This window comes from Manis pentadactyla, chromosome 8 (assembly GCF_030020395.1).
Source record: "Manis pentadactyla isolate mManPen7 chromosome 8, mManPen7.hap1, whole genome shotgun sequence".
NCBI lineage: Eukaryota > Metazoa > Chordata > Mammalia > Pholidota > Manidae > Manis > Manis pentadactyla.
In genome coordinates this window covers 76,403,684-76,422,220 of record NC_080026.1, presented here as the reverse complement: position 1 = coordinate 76,422,220, position 18,537 = coordinate 76,403,684, and positions in this window count along the sequence as shown.

The window sequence follows — 18,537 nt, the reverse complement described above, 5'->3', positions numbered from 1 at the left end:
ACTTTGGAAAAGTGGGTTGGGTTTCAGATTATAGAGGAAGGAATCAGGAATGAGGTTGATTAGCTGGTGATAAAACCACAATGATAGCAAGAGTTGAAATTCATTAACTACCTGCTGTGAGTCAGACACAACAACTACTTACATGCATTATAATTTAACTCATACTAGTCTTATGAATTAGATGTCTGTAGTAGACAGAGTTTTAAGATGGCCCCAAGATTACCATCCCCTGTGCATAATTCTCTCCCATAAGTGTGAGCAGGATTTATAAATATGATGTAACATTGCTTCCAGGATTATATTGCTTTATAGAACAGAAGGCAGTATGCAGGCATATTTAATACCTCAATTAGTTGATGTTGAGTTAATCAAAACAGAGATTATCCAGAGTGTGTCGGAAGCAATTAGGTGAGACATTAAAAGAGATCAGAGAAGTTTTAAGCATGATAGATGCTTCTGCTGGCTGTGAAGGAACAAAGTGCCACACTGTGTGGGACTGGTGGGTGACATGCAGGAGCTGAAACACGTACCTGACTGACAGTGAACAAGACGGAAGTGTGGAACTTCTCAGTCTTAACCATGGCAAAGAATTAATTTCTGCTCACGATCAGTGATCTTGGAAGGAGCCTTTGTGGCCCTGGTGACTCCATGATTTTAGCCTAGAGACCACCTAGACAGAACATGCAGTTAACCTTTGCTTCTACCTCTGAAAACAGAAACTGTGAGCTGGTGAGTTTCTGTGATGTTAAACTGCTCATGTTGTGAAAAGTTGATACACAGTAATAGAAAACTGATGAAAGGCCTAGTATATTTTCAATTTTTCAAAAAAGGAAACTAAGACTTAGGGACATTAAATAACTGTCTAAATTCACATGGGCTTACAAGTCAAGACTCTCTAACTCTAGAACTTATACTGTTACCTCTCCATTTTACTGAACAACAGTGTCCATAATAGTTCTCCAATATTAAGCATGTATCTAAGATCTGGGCAGAAAGTTAGATACTGATAATAGACAATAAGACAGAAGCAGAAGTACTGGAACCCTGAATTCAAGATAGGGATAAGGAGATAAGGAGGTAACTAGAGAGTGAAGCATCAAGAAAGATCCATGGTGCGCCACAGACCTGCAGAAGCATAGTGAGAGGCTGTAAAGCCCATTCAGCCAGTTCAATCTATTGCTGAACTGATTAACCCTTCATTAAAATAGCCAGAGTTGTGGGCAAGAGAGAGTTTTGCCACAGTTTAAAGCATGTTTTATTCTATTCAAGAGAATAGAATGGCTCCGAATGAATGAAAACAGTAAGAGAAATCAGGCAAGCTTTACAGAAAGAGCTGATGCTTTGGGAATGTGAGAAAAATGGTAAATATTGGAGCCAACCATTCTGAGGAATGAGAGAAATTCACATAAAAATACATTAAAATACCTTATGTAGATAAGGAATGAAAGATGTTGACAAATTTCAAGTATACAGTTCAGTATTATTAACTTATAATCACCATGCTGTATATTATCTCCCCAGAACTTATCCACCTTAAAACTGAAAGTTTGTGCCTCAATTTGACCAGCATTTCCCCATTTCTCCCACATATTTAAATAAAGCCAGTCAACAAATTATGCAACTTTCTTCTGAAATGTTTGATAGCCCAAAAGTAAGAGTAAGGAAAAGGATGAAGGGAAAGGAAGGAAGAGGTAGAAAGACAAGTGTTGAGCGATCTGGTTGCTGATTCATTAGGAAATAAGGTCCTGAAGAACTGGATTCCACAACCAGTTCAAATGGAAATTTAGTAAAGAAAAGGTAAATACCTGGGGGGTTAAGGTACTGATCCATTCAACTTTGGGGTTCTTTCACCTGAAAAAGAGCACCCCCACCACAAATGTGTTCTTTGGGGGAATTGCAGGGTAAGTTTATCACTCCTTATTCTTTTACAAACTCAGGCATCTAGGAACTAGGTGGGCAGGGGAGGCTTCAAATCTGTGTCTCTGACTCAATGCCTCCTTCCCATGATAATAGGATTCATGTAAACCTATTAAAATTTAATCACATGAATAGTCACATACTATGTATTTCCCAGAAACATATAAGGAAAATCTCTTCTGTGTGAATAGATAGTAATAAATAGTTCTCAAAGTCATGGCTAAAACTGCATGCCCCTGGATGACCTCATTAGGCTCTTAATACAGAGATTCAGGGAAAATTGTGGATGATACATGGGTTCAAAATGCCACATTATATGACTCACTCAGGGTACCATTACCTCATCACCTTGCAATTAATACAGAGCCTTATGTCCTTGGCAGGGTGATAGCTTCTTACACAGTGACTTAGCAAATCAGAAAATAGAGCCAAGAATTGTTCTTAAAGATGCATAGATTGTGTCCCTCAAAGGAAGAATATATAGAGCATAAAGGGGAAAAATAAAATTTTTCTTAATTCCTAATGTCTAATTAAAATAAAATAAAAACAAAATAAAAATTTACTGGGAAGGGACTAGTGCTGAGTCTACACAGTGATGTAATTGGCTCTCTTAAGCTGATCACAAAGCCCTTTTCTCATACATAAACTGGCATTGATTTAGAGCAGGAAGAGAACTTGATTAGACATGCTCTTCAGTATTACCCTTAATTCCACACTTGGGGGTCTCATAAACTCTATGCTACTTCTTAAGATAAATGTGAGCTACATCAAACTCCTAATGAGCTGAAAGAAAACTTTGTCAGTATAGTCCTTCTACACCTACTTTGCAATAAGTAATTTTGATTTTTAAAGAAAAATTTCTAGATAATTTTATAAAACTGTTTTTTATTTTTAAATGCTCTTATAAATTACTTTCTAAAACTATGACCAAACCACTAAGATAATGCATAAACCATTAAAAAATATATAAACAATGACAAAACAACTTTTCAACTTTTCAGAAATATTGTGTTATTTGAGCCCAAGTCCTGACAAATTTTACTAAATGTGGGAACCTGAGGATATCTCATTGTTGGATCACGTGGTTTAAGTTATGAAGAAAATTCAGAAACTAAAAGGACAGTAATATTAGCCTAATAGTTATAATAATCAATTTGAATAACAAAGTTATTTTTAGAAGTAAAAGGAGATTTTTAGGTGCTACAGTGGTATGGTAAAATGATAACCCCCCAGCACTGGGCTGACGGGTCACACCCAAACTATTCAAGAGTGCTTAGCTCTGCTGGAACCCTTCTAAGTATGCAGAAAGTCTATCAATTCATCAGTTCCAACAGGAAGATGAAGAAACTTCAAACTTATGTGAAATAATTGAAATAAGAAAAGACGTAGGTATTATTGTGGGGACAGGACTGTGATAATTTACTTCAGATACAAGAATACTCATTACGGGTTTAAAATTTGTAAAGGCCATAACCTTAATCATCACTTCTTAGGGATCCTGTGGAGGAATTCAAGTGTCAAATGGGAAGCTGTATTTGAGCAGGTGGCAATTTGGTGCTTTGGGGCTAAATGCAGCCTCATGATCTGCTTGCCTGACTGGAAAATACTACTTAAAAAGAAACAAATTTCCCCAGTCCCTTTCCCTTTGGTAACTAAACAAAAAAAAAAAGAAACAAATTTATTGCTAACACGTAGTATTTAGAACACTTCACATAAAAATCTTTATTTGTTGCATATCTCTTGGTATTTCAACATCAGAATGTCTGGTAAATTTGTTATTTGTGGCAACAATAAAAAATAAGAAGCAAGGAGTTAGTGACTTTAGACTTTAGACAGATTTTGTTGTCTTCATTTAACCACAGATGGAAATATGGTTTCATCTCCAATTCCCAACATTGACTATTAATTGCCATTTATCACCGTGCTTGAGTTATTGTTATACTTTCTTTACCTTAACAAAACCCATATGACTTACAGACATTCCAGTTTTTTGTCTTTGGTTTAGATAAGAGTGGATGGCTTTTGACCTAGAATTTTTAAAATTCTTTATTCTGACTTGATAATAGAGCCTGCCAGGCACCCCCCCCCCAATCAGTTCATTTACGCTAACGTACTTATACGTTAAATGATCCCACATTACTATGAAGAATTAATTGAATAAACAGTTCCCACAAGATTCCATAGCTACTTAGTGACAGATATGAAAACAAGACCCTTGACTCTTGACTCCTGGTCTACTGGGAACTATAAACTGTTAATTTGATTCAATCATATTAACAATAGTAGAGTACTAAACAGACAAATAATCAGACACCTAACAAACATATATAGACTTAGAGAAATCACATTTTTTCTGCAGTTTGTTTCCAAATAGCCTATATACTTTAAAAAATTAAAGATATATCTTTTTAATAAATAAAGTGGACTGCTAAATAGAAGTACAGCCTGTGAAAGGTATAAAACTGTCTAAACCAGAGATTTTCCAATGTCATTTGTGATTATCATTTCAGTAATGAGTTATTAACAAAAATATATGAATGGGTATAAGCAACCAAAACCAAATTGGAACATATGTTATTTAATTTTTATTTAAAAGGAGAAAATGTAAAGCAATACACAGTAACTACAGAGTTCTTACTTCCTACCTGACACTGAACTAAGCTTCTTAGATTTAGTATCCACTTTAATCATCACAGACACACTATTAATTAGATAACTTTAGTATCCCTATTTTGTAAATTGGAAAACAGAGGCCTGGGAAGGTTAAGGTCACAGGTTAATCAGAGACAGGCAGTCTAATTCCAAAGCCTGTGAACTAAAACTGTCTACAATATCTAGACAACCATTCTTTTCACTCCCTTGCCTTTAATGTGATCTATTGAGTAGAAGCAGTGGTAGGTCCATAGGACTAAGACTAAGTGTATCAATATTCACCTAGTATGCATGTGGAGGGGGTGGGGGAATTGTAGGTAGGTGGATTCAGAGCCTAGAAAGTTGATAACACCAACCACTGAGTCCAGCGCCTTTAAAGTAAGTTATGACCTAGTTACACGTTGACTCCACCCTCTGGTGCCATTTCAGAATTATTTAGCTATTTCATGATCATGTGGTATTCTGACGTTAGGATTTACCTAGTGTAGTAATTTGTAATTCACATAAAACCCGTCAGAAATATTCTTCCATTGCCTCAGCTATGTTCAGAAAGGACCTAGAGAGGACTTCCTTTGGCAGCCATAATGGAGTACAGAGAGACACAGGGCCATCCTTGCTCTCGTGGTTTATAGGTTAATGAGAGGAACCCATCCTGCAATGATAAAAAAAATAAGAAATGAAACAATTGGTGCAAATGCAGAATAAAAACATATTTATAGCAATGTAAACCACCTAATTCTGGACCTAATTGCCTAGTCTATTTACACAAATATAGAAGAATTATGGATGGATAAACTAAAGCAATAAAAAATAAAACTAATTACAGCAACAGATATTACCCATAATAAGTGTTTTCAAAGGTCATTAACTTCAACACATATTAAAGCTGTGACTAAACTTATATGAAAAATTAAAGACTCGAACAAGAAAAGCCTTTGTGTATGTGCTCGTGTGTGTGTGTTTGGTATATTTGGGGGGGGTCTTAATCAGCTCAAACAAAACTCATTCAAATAGACAACACATGATGTCGTCAGTAGCAAAGGCTACAGTTCTGGAAAAGTAATTAAAGGGAAAATTATTTTTCGAGCTAGGAAAGCTTTAAGGTGTCATCATTAAGGCTGAGTTGTACATTGCTCAAGGCATCCTTTATGGACACGGCCAGACAGAACACTTTCTCCATGAATATCATTTCCCAACTCTTCTGGAGGTTGATTGAATTCACATCTCTACTATGCCTAAGTCAGAAACCTACACTTAGGAAATAGATTAAGTCCTTATAGATGATAGATGATGTTATCTATATGGCAGAATGTGGTTTAAAGAAAAAAGGAAAGAAGAAAGAAAAGGAAAGCATGGAGAGCTTATTCTGCTACAGTATTACTCATTTGACGGCTTCTAGTTCATTTATTAGTTTGGTGCCTTCATTTGATTGGAATGAATACAATATGAGAGGAAAAACTGTGGAGTTTCCTGTGTCCTTACAGATTTTTGTTAGCATAAAACCTCCAGAAGTCAGTGACAAATCTAACAAGGACTTTCTCTACTGAGATTTATGACCATGCAAACGTTGTACTGGCATGGAGTGGTGTTTTAAACACAAACTCTGGAGCCAAAGTTTCAATTATGGTTCTTTCAATAGTCAGCCTTTCAGATACTTGACCTTTCACTACTGCACTTTCCTCATCTACATATGGGAAAAATCAGAGACTGCCCTTATGATGAGTTAACACATGTAAAGTCTAACCAAGGAGAAATCGTCATATTAAACTAAACTTAGCAAAATCAGCCTGACTGTTGGCAAAGGACGCTAGTTGGCAGTGATGCAGGTATCCTGATTGCCTCTAGAAACTTCCAGAAGCGTCAGCAGCAGGCAGAACATCAGTCAGCTTAGTATCTCCATTAGTTACACATGGCACTTTCAACAATGAGATGTAAGCTAGGGAGGGAGACACTTCACACGTAAGTTTGTTCCTCTGTCTACGAATCAGGCTGCCTCCGAGTGTGTGATGAAGCTCATCTGTATGTGAGCTTAGCAATGAGTTCTAACCACTCACATTTTTCAATTACACATACTTGCTTTTCAGAATCACCAGCAAAGGCCTAATTTCCATTTCCCCTCATAAACACATCCAGTTTCAACATCATCCTTTCACACACACGTCTCAAAAATATGTCTTTTTTTAGAGCTATGTAGTATTTTAAAAACATTTCAATGCATATTTTGTGATTTTCTTTCTTTAGATGTGTACAAGGAAAAGAGAAATTGGCAGTGCCTTTTTGCTAGTGAGCAATTTAATCATTTCAATGTCATGACTTTTATTTCCTAAAGGAATAAGAGGTTCTTTCAGTTACAGATATGATTATGAAATACTTCTGTGTTATAAAATTTTACCTTTCAGTTTTCTATAGATTAGCTTCTCTGTGAAATGGAGGGACATCACGGTTTCATATTCACTGTCATTCAGAACATCCAGCTCTTCTGGATTGATCTTTGAAAGAGCAGACTTTAAAAGTCAAACGTTATGATTATTTTGATATTCCATTTTTTTAAAATACTGGCTGATTTATGAAGTTATCTTGCAAGTTTACTCATTTAAAAAATGTATTCCAGAGAGCACTACTTTTAAATCTAGTTTAGTAGATCTGAGGTTTTCCTTTATTGGGTAAAATAGGATTATGATTTTAATCTAGAAAACTGAATCTTGTTGCCTCATTGGCTCCCTTTGTTTATGCAATGGGATAAAAGCTGTTCTTGCTGTTCTGAGGGAGGGCAACGGGAGGCAATCACCAATGACTAACTAGCATGTCTAGTAAAATGGTCCCTGTAATTTAGACTCAGGATCAATGAGATCATGTCTGCCCACTTAATTTTAAACAACAATCCTTTCCACTTGGTCACTTAAACACTTCAGTCCATTAACGATTGCTGACCATTTGCCAAATATATATTTATCAGTATTGGAAGAAGTGAGAAATGTTCATCCTTTCATTAAGAAATGATTGCAGAGCTGGCACCAGATATTAAAAGTGAAGCCAATTAAATTGAATAGTGCCTAAGACACATCTCCGCTGTAAGGAACTAAGCGTCTAGTGGGTAAAACAGACCAGAAAATAGGCCATTACAATCCAAGTTTTGCTGTTAAGTTTAAGTAAGAAAGAACACAAAAGGGGCCACCGCAGTCAGAACACTTTTTCAATTCAGGAGAATCACTATCATAACTAGAAAAAGAACATAAAATGCATATTGCATTGAAAGGCAGTCATCCACCACTTTACAGTGCAGATTTTGGATTCTTTCATTCGTCATTGCTTATCCATGATTAGAAAACTATGTACTAGCAGATGGAGAATAAATCCAGGACTCCTGATATGCCTGTATAAGTGCCTCCTTTTTGAACTACTGAAAATTAGTGGAAGTGGAAAAATTTAATAAAACTTCTTAATCATTTTTGATTACATATTTATCTATACATATTCATATTGGTAGGAACTTCTCAAAACTTCTATGAAAACTATCCAATAGATATTTTTAAATGTCAGAAAAATTAATCAAATGAATGTATTGCAACAGAAAAATTATTTTCTTCAAGTTGTTATAAAAATCTTGAAGATCCTGGAACTTGCAAGCATTTTAATATAATAGAAGCTCTATATGGAGTGCTGGTGGACAAATCATTCTATCTTTGGTAGGAGTAGGGAGAAATGTAGTTTCATTGCCTACAAGTTCTATGGTATTATATGATGTAATAAGATTTATTATAACCTGAAATGATATATTGTATATCCTCTAAAAATCGTTTCCCTAGAGATTTAGTGTAAAAAACACTTTTGCCCTAATCTGTGCTACTGTAAGAAAGTGACTCATTATTGTGACAAGTAGATCTGTCAGAGCTACCTGCAGGCCCAGGCTGCCCAGATTAGTAGTGACCTGGGAAATAAATTGGCCTCTCCAGAACTTTCTACTCAGCTGGAAGAGGGTGGTGATACTACAGGCCCACTCTAGGATCGAATTGACACTCAAAGTAACAGGCTTGAATCCCTAGGTTTAGCGAGCCATGTTAGCATAATGTCCTTATCTTCCAAACTAATTTAAGGTCAAGTGCAAGACCAACTTAAGGATGTCTAAAAAATACCAGTTCAGTGTCCTTTATTACAGGGGCAGAATAGTTTTAAGCAGAAAATACAATTAAAATAATTAGAGATTCGGTTCTGGAATCAGCCAGACCCATGTCTGAATCACAATACTGTCATTCACTAGACTTATGACCCTCAGAAATTTTCTGTAATGTTCTGAGCCTTCATTTTCTAAGTCCCCAAAATAAAGCTCTAGTAGCTTACATTTCATAGAACAGTTGTGAGTTTCCATTTACTCATTTATGGAACAGCTATTTACTAATACCTAACTTGTAGAGGCATAGGCATGTTTATAGGCAATGAATCTTCTCTCTTATAGCTTGCATTTTAGTTTATGGTGATAGCCAATTATTAAGCTATAATAAACTAGATACATGCATACATATATACACACACATATATACAGTGTTATGTACTATATGTATTATATGCATTATGATTTCACAGAGTATAAATGAAAGAGATCATTTTATATAGGATCATCATGGAAGGCTCTCTGAGAAAGTGACATTTGGATGAACAAGAAAGTGTCTTTTGTGTGAAAAACCCTGGAATATTCAAGGATCTGAAAGATAGACATTATGGGTGAAAGAAAATGAGCAAGGGCAAGGCATTATGGGAAACAAGATTGGAGAATTAGGCAGGCTTGGTAAGGGCTGTGGGATTCAATGTAAGTAATACGAAGACATTCAAGCAAGAAATGGATGTGATCTGATGGATGTTTTCCAAAGACCATTCACAGTACCTTAAGATGAAGGAGACAAGAACGGAGAAAAGGAAGCGATGAGAAGCAGAAGATAAGAGAGAAGTGGACCTGGATTAAGGGGGTAGTAATCAAGATGGAGAGAAGGAATTGGATTTAAGATATATTTTGGAGATTTGAATTGACAGGATTTAACAGTAAACTGGATGTAGGAGACAGGGAAAAGGACACTCAATCTGACCTTCAGAGTACTGGCCTGAACAGTTAGTTAATACTGGTGCCCAGTTATGAGATGGAGAGGAGTAGATAAAAACAGGTGGTCAGAAAAGAGAAATATGCAGTTAGAAGTGTCTACTCAGCATCCACATGTTATTGTCAAGTAGGCAGGGAAATGTATATATATATATATATGGAATTTTGAGAATAATCAGGGCAAATTACATAAATCACTTTTAATGTACAGCTCAATCCATGGTTTGTACTATGAATTTGATAATTGTAAGCTTTTATAAAATAGGGAATATTTTTAATGTGAGATATACAGAAAAATTTATATTTAGGAATTTTCTAAATCTGGCCTCTTAATAATGAAAAACATGTAGAGAGAATGCCACTTACACCTCTTAAATGCAACTGTTATTTAATCTCTGTAGGGGAGATGGGTAGAGTGACACATGTTGTTCTCACCTGGTATTATGCTGTCACGGCTTGAGTACAACAACCATTGTGAGTTCAACATCATCATCACATGACAAGGGATGGTGAGAGGCAAACCCATGTAGATATCAAATGTGGGCATGGGCACGATGGTCAGATTAAAAGCACTGCTGTCACCTGTTTGCTCTGTCATGATGCGGTAGATGCTGAACATCTCTGAGCCTCAATTTCCAAATCTGCACCATGCCAATAATAACAACTGTGTCAGGGGATTTAAGAGGATGAATTGAATACTGCAAGGAAAGAAGATAGTGTATGATGAGTACCTAATAAATGTTTACAAATGCAAAACGACAAGCAATAGTGCTTGTGTTATGTTATTATGAAAAAGACTGTCAAGGAAAATCAGAATTAATGGAAGAGTATTTTAATAAATTTAAGGGTTTGCAAAAAAGCCACCTAGGATTTTACAGCACATACCTTTGTCTTAAGAGAAATGGTGCAAGGTCTGAGAGATGATTCTTAGCAATAGGTAGTTGGCAAAATAAGCTGCAGCCCCACCATAGTGCAACTCACCATAATGGGGAGAGCATTTGAGCTTATGCATTATTCACATTTTTCAGAATCAATGAAAAAATGATGAAAGGGAGAAGCTTGTAATAGACTTTTTAAAGCTGGGCAGAAGCTTGTGTTGAACTGACACATCTGCCATAGGAAAGCCCATATAAGCACTATCATCCGTCTATTTCTCTTGGTGAGGCATAACAGACATTCCCACTTTTAAGACTGGTTTCCTACTACTTTAATTTCTTTTGAAAAAAAACACAATATCTATTCAAACGAACTCAACAACTTTAGCATATTTTTTGCCAGTTAAATTGGTAGAAATTTACATAAGCTGCTGTTGTGTTCTCTGAAGCTGGGGTTCAATTCCTTCAAAGGATTTAAGCTCACTACCTGACTTTTCATAGGGCCTTTTTGAATCTGGCAATCTCTGTTGCTGATGTTGCTCATATGGGCATCAGTAGGATTGAAAACAGCAAATTCCCCATCCCTTCTTTCCTATTTATGCTCAGAGGTTGTTTACACCCTCTTGCAGTTGGTAGCTAAGCCAATTGTCTCCCTTGGTATGTTTCTATGATGTCTGAACCATTTTTCCTTCAGAGATGCTCTCAAAACCAGTTCTCCTTTCCAGGATTTTAGGCAAGGTAATTTTATTTCTCCACAAATTTCCCTTACTGGCCAGATTTTATTCATTTATGAACTTTATGATTTCATTTATCCAAATATGTACTGTGGGCTTACGTATGCCTGATACCACACAGATTAAGCAAGTTAGGGTTTGCATCACATTTGGTGAAATGGCAAAGATCTCTATCTAGGACGATAAATGAAAAAGAAGGTGCAATATATTTCTCTTTTGATCCTGTAATTCCACTTCCAGGAATTTATCTTAGAGCTATGTCTCTCTGAGGTGTCAGTGCATATGCAGAAGGCTGTTCATTTGAGCCTTGATTGTAACTGCAAAACATTAGAAACAATTTAAGTGCTCATCTCAGGCAATAAACTGATACATCCAAAATCAGAGTACTAGGCAGCTGTAAAACAGGATGTACATCTCTATGAATTCATGTGGAATAATTTCCATGATACATTATTAAATAGAGAAAGCAAAATGTGATAAGTTTTCTGTTGATCCACCTTTACTGTGAAAAGGAGAAATAAAAAAATAAATATACAAGTATCTGTTATTTGAGCAGAAGAAATGAAGGAAGAATAAACCAATTAATAATGAGATTGGTTAGTTACAGGCCAAGGGTGAGATGGTGGTGAAAAGGATAAGAGAATGGAGAAAGGAGTCGAATAGTCTCTGAATATATGTTTTGGTAAAGTACTGACTTTTGGAATCTTGGTAATGTTTGTGCACTCTAAAAGCAGATAAATAAAATAAACAAATATGGGAGGAAATTCAAAATTAGGTATCAGTGGAAAAAAATGTTGAATCTAACCATACCAAAGTGGTAATGTGAAGGAAGAGCTAACTCAGGTAATTTCAACGAGGTTTTTGGACTAATGCCCTAAGGCTAAAGTCCAAAAGAATTTTAATTATATATTAATCTTTAATTGGTAGTTCTTTTTTTCTCAAAAATGTATATTACTATTCCTAAAACTACTTTTGTATATTCCAACATAGAGCAAATAAGTAAATACATCATGCAGGATAAGAGGCAGGTGTCGCCCTCCTATCAGAGAATTACAAATATAAGAAGGAGAAAGAAGAATAAAATAAATTCTCCTGTTTTGGATTGAAATCAAAGGTGTCAGTGTAAATATGTAATATATATTACATAATATATATAATATGGATGCTAGATATGTGGGGATATGTACCTATATATGTGTGTGTATGTGGGTGAATGCATATGTTATACATTTATATGTCTCAGCTCTGCCCACTGAGAGGGACTAGAAGCAATGGAAACCTAGCAGCAACGGCAATACCTGATGACATATCTTGACTTCTAAATATGTCTCCCCTAAAAGGAACAAAAGGTCCTTTAGAAAAATGACTGATTCCAAGGTTAGGGTTCAGAGAATATAAAGTTTTCTCTTTTTTTCCTTGTAAGTGATCTTCTGTAGACAATTAGGAACATCTGGATAAGGTCTGTTGTTAGATCAGAGATCAGAAAACATGACTCATTCGACCACCTATTTTTAAAAATGAATTTATATTGAACACAGCCCTGCCCTTTCATTTACATAGTTTCTCTGGCTGCTTTTGAACTACAACATCAGAGTTGTGTAGTTGCAGCAAACAACATATGGTCTACAAGGCGTAAAATAACCACTGTCTAACCTTTAACAGAGTAAGTGCCACCCCCAGGATTAAATAATGGTCTTGAATCAATGTTAAGTTCATGATTTGGTAACTGTATTACGATATGTAAAATAATTCCTTATTTTTAGGAAATGCACACAAACTTTTTTGGGGGATAAAGGAGTATCCTATTTACCAAATGCTCTTCAACAATTCAGGAACAAATACACTACAGTATATAAACATATAAATAAGTATATAATCAACATATATCAATGGAAGATAGATATGAGAGTGATAGAGAAAGAAGGATCAATAAGCATCTATAGTAAAAGCTGTAGGTAAGAATTAACATTTGGTGAATCTGGATCAAGGTTGTCTGGAAATTTTATGTACTATTTGTGCAAATTTTGCATAGTTCTGAAACTATGTCAAAATATTAATAAAGTGAAGTGGGACACACTTAGCTGACCTATTGGCTCTGTTTTGTGTTTTCTCCAAATGTTTCTCCTACTTGGGAATAATCCTCAGTCTCTTGAAGCTCTCTTTATCATTGACTGCCTCTTAAATCATTTGTGTAATTCCAATGTCAAAATAAGTGAATTTGCTCCATTAATTAAATAAATGTTCAAGAGTCTCCTTTCTCAGGTTCTATAGGAATCTGATATTGTCCATAAGATTTCTTCAAGTTCTAGCAGGTGGGGATGAGGAGGTGGGTAGTGGTTACTTTTATGATCCCTTCTACCACCAAGTTCCAGTGTGGCTGAAATCTCCTTTCATTGTACCACTTACTCTTCCCATTACTGTTTTTATACCTCTAACCTTTGCCAAAACACGTGTGGAATGTTGCCTCCTTTCCAGGATATCTTACACACACACACACACACACACACACACACACGCAAAGTGGTACCAAATGAGAAGACATAAAGAATGACTGTAAGACATCCCTCATCTACAAAGATTTCCTGCTATCACACTAAGCACTATTAGGAATATCTCACTGCTCATATTTCCCTGACCTCTGCCATATTACATGCCCAGCTCTTCCTGTAGATCTCTTCTCCCTCAAGTTCAATTCCTCCTATCTTATTTTAAAGAGTCATTAAACTCTATCCTCAGGTCTAGACCCCACATTTGGATTTTCAAAAACTCAGTAAGTCTCTACTAAAAAATGGTTATCTTGATTCTGGATCATAGGTCTCTTATTAGATCAGAGGTCTGATTCACCATAAAATTACAGGAATCCATTCTTTTATATCCTAAGCAAGAGCTATATGATATTTATTGAGACATAAACAAATATTTATTATACATACTTTTATTTAGAAAAAGCTCTGGAAGTTACACAACTCAGACCTTATCTTCAAATATTGGACACTGAAGTTACCAGTAAAGTCACATTTGCCTACTAGAAATACACACAGTAATAAGAGCCTGGAATCAGCAGTTAGACTGCCTTAATTTGTATTTTCATTCCACTAGGGAAGGGGGTGATCCTAGGCAAGCTACTTGAAGGTTCTGTGTCTTCCTTTCCTCCACTAGTAAATGAGAATTACAGCGTTACCTATTGCATCGTCATTCACATATGGGACCATTGCAGCAAATCTGTGATAATAAAACCTGGATACAAAGTACCCATCTGTAAGCAATTAACTAAATAATAGTCCATGAAAATCATATAACGCTATGTAGTCATTACATAAATGACACAGATTTTTATTTGCTGATTTGAAAAATGATATGATTAAATAAAAGTATTTAAAATTATATATATATCAATCTGGGAGGAATCACCACAAATTTGATTACCTAAAGTCAAAGAACTGGAAATAAAAGCTCTCATTTTCATTTTGGACCTTTATATATTGTTTGCATTTTTCTAGCCACATAATATGGCATTATTGGTTAAGTGAATAAGGGGTATATAGGTAGTGAGATTATAGGTAATTTCTATTTTATTGGTAGTTTTCTATATAATAAAAATTCCAGTATATGTTTCACTTATATATTATGAAAGGGAGTAAATTATTAGCACTGATGCCAAGGATGGGCTATAAGTTGAAAAGTGTTCTTGTGATTTTTTTTAACATTTATCTGAATAAATGAAAATAAATAAGATTATATTGACAAGAAAACAAAAAATAAGAAAACATATGCTCTGATATCTAAAAATCAAAGCAAATGAATAAACAAAACAGAAACAGATTCAAACACAGAGAACAGACTGGTAAGTCTATAAGGGATTGGGGAAGATGGGTTAAATAGGTGAAAGGGAAAAAAATGGTAAGAATGTTTAATACCTCAGTCTGGGCATTTTATTTAAGTGCATATACATGTCGAAATTCATTGACCTGTACACTAATTTAGTGCATTTTACTGTATGTCCCTCAATAAAAAAAGCATATGCATACAAATTATTTTGCAGTGCTTAGTATAGCATAAATGTTTTATATGTTTAACTCGTTTGTTATTTTTGTTCTTGTTGATGTTAAGTGAAAGAATTTTTTTGAATATTGGTATGCAGGGCACAATACTGGACAAGTGTGGGAAAATAATCTCATTAAAATGGTAATAATTTCAGAAAGATGTAATTTTTAAATATTCTTATACAGAAAAGATTATTGCTCCAGAGGAGAGGAAAGATACTTTTGATTTCTTCTCTGGTGTCCACTAAAATACTAAGTCTGTGCTTTGAGATCTTTAAAAAAATTCTGTGACCTGAGATCAGGGATAACTGAGCTTTGAATATTTTGAGATGACACTGGCTTTTATTTCTCCTCCATCTAGGACAATAAAGTCTGCACAGACAGCTATCATGCTAAAGCTCTGCTTTCCCTTTGGCACGGTCATTACTCTGAGAGACATCAGGAATCAACATGGGCGAGACTAAGGTAGGATTTTAAAGAGGACATTCCTTAAGGAGATGAACTGGGGATTCAGCTCTATTCCTGAATTAAGTTCTTTGGTAAGAAAGGGACTGGTTGTGCAGTAGCAGGTGTGTGTACTAATAGAATGATTTTGATTTTAATTAGCCTTTCCCCACAAAATAATTACATATGTTGTTTACTCAACTTTTTTTAAAGGGCCATTAACCATTTTACAATCTCCTATCTTCCCAGACTACACTTTTAAAAGTGTAAACAAAAGGATTTTAAAACTTTTGTTTTCATTATGGAGGGAACACAAACTAGGTACTGTGCTTATGGCAAGTTTTTGTTTCCTACAAAACATTCCAACCAGAGGTTCAAATAAGCACGCTCATGGCTTCACATGCAGTGTTCATTTTGAGTCTGTAAACTTTATTTGAACTTTTTGTTATAAAGAATTAAACCTTAAAATCTACAGCAGAAAAAAAAATGTTTCAAGGTATACACAGATGGGTATTTCCTTAAGTAACCTTCCACAGCTGCCATTAGCTCTCAGAGGTGCTGCGTGGAGGAGTGAGGCACAGCGTGTGCCCTCACAGTCGGTGGGAGCCCACCGAGAGCTGCCTTTGAACTAAATAGTCATTAACTGAATTCAGACTTTTCACATGGAAACACCCAGAATGGAAATACATTTGGAAAATATTCTTGAGAATTTACTATAGGGTCTTCCTTTCAACCCAAGATCTGTGTGTTTGTCATGCTGATGAAGACTTTTGCTAAAGGGCAGAATCAATTTGAATTCCTTGTTTAAAGTTTGGGCTCTCAGTCAGCAGTTCATGGATTTTGTAAAAACAGTGCTTGTGTTTTTCAGGCTACATGTCAGAAAAATCAACTGATTGGATTGTTCTCAAGATTCAGTCTAAAAAAGTCTATGGATTACAAGCCTCTAACTTATTTTAATATCTTAATTTGCCCTCTGAGGATCCTGTATCTCAGGGCTTCTGATCTTTATCTTCTCTGGTGGAATAGTGAAATCACTGAAGCAGTCTTAATATATTCATGTTACAACATGGCAGTTATTGTGAAAGGAAAGTGCTTAATTAGATTTAATAAATAGCTTGAACAAAGAGATCATCTATATTTTAATACCTTTATCTGTTACTTGTGTGACCTCATGCTAGAAATATATGGCAGTTCCAGGAATAAGAGAAAGAGTGTGGTAACAATATGCGATTGGTTTTATTAATTTTTTTGACACAAATAATCCAGGGAAAACCTGCCATGTTATATAGGAAGGTATAAAGTGTGACTGACTGTTGAGTAGAAATGTCATAGCTGGCTAGACGATAGAATCTTTCTCTCAAAAAAAAAAATGGCCTTTGATATGTCAAAATCAGATATTCAAAGGCCATACATAGGCTCACAGCCATCAAATAAATATCGAGTCCATCATGTAGATGTGCAGTATAAATGTATGGGCCAACCACAGCAATAAGAAGTGTATATACTTTCATAGACTTCCCACATTCTAAGGAAGGGGCTACTCTTGCCCTCTCAAGAGGTGAATTTAAAGCAGACTTTAAAAGAGAATTATCAAGCATAGATAAGCCATGAAGGTATATTTTGCATGAACAAGTGATTGTTTTCTTCAAACGGCTTTCCTGCATTGCAGTCACACATTTTTTTTATGATCAAGCATAAAATTAGTCTTTACAGTTTAGAATCAATTGTAATTGAAGGAAAAGAATAAAATCAAAATCTGTTAAGGGCCTTTGACAGCTGCTGCTTTATTACTTAATGAAAGAGATGATATACCCATTAGATTACAGAAGTACTACTACTCAACTGCTATTACTGACCTAGACTGAAACATGGATGTCTGCCATTACACAGAATCCTCTTACTTTTCATGGAGTGAAGGAACCTTTTACTCCACCACTGACATAATGTTGTTCCGTAAATGTATCTAATGTATTTAATATATGAAACCCTAAAAGATGTGCAAAACTGACACCTGATTTTAAATCCATGAAAATGGATCTTTAACACATGGAAGATGTTACATTGGCACACCCTTTCATGTCTAACAATCCTCCCAGGTCCTGGACTGATACATTTTTTGTTTTGAATGGATGAAGATGTGGTACATATACACAATGGAATACTATTCAGCCATAAAAAGAAGAGAGTGCCATATATTTTAAAATGAAAATAATGAATTGTTTGTATACCAAAGTAAGATATCCAAAGTAAGATATCCTCAATTCAATTTACTGTAAAAACACTTTATAAATATAAGCAATTTTACTGATTAAGACATTTGATAAAGACACTCCACCCTTTTCGGAATACAACTCTCAAGGAAGCTCAGACCTGGGCTCCAGCTTTAGTGTGATCTTGGTAAAGGGTTTAAGTCTTACCTCAATGGCTTAAAACAATAAGAAAGTCAAAGAAAGTGAATAAAAAGAAAGGGAATATTTACTTGTAATTAAGGCCTTTATATTTGTGCCTGCTTGCAAAGATCAGGATTCTCCAAGGTTTTACCACTTTTGCTTGAAAGCTTTTAAGCAGGAAAGTAAGGATGTATTTAAGCCTCCATTTAGCTAGAGGATTCAGCTTTACTTTTGCCTCCAAGAATTTACTAGATGGAGAATGGGGACCTTGAATTCCTCACTGCACCTCCTTTTGTATTTCACATTGTTGATTGTCAAAAAAGTTTTCATGAAATTTATATGAAAACATCAACTAGATCTATAATGTATATTTAAATATAAAGAGAAAATTTC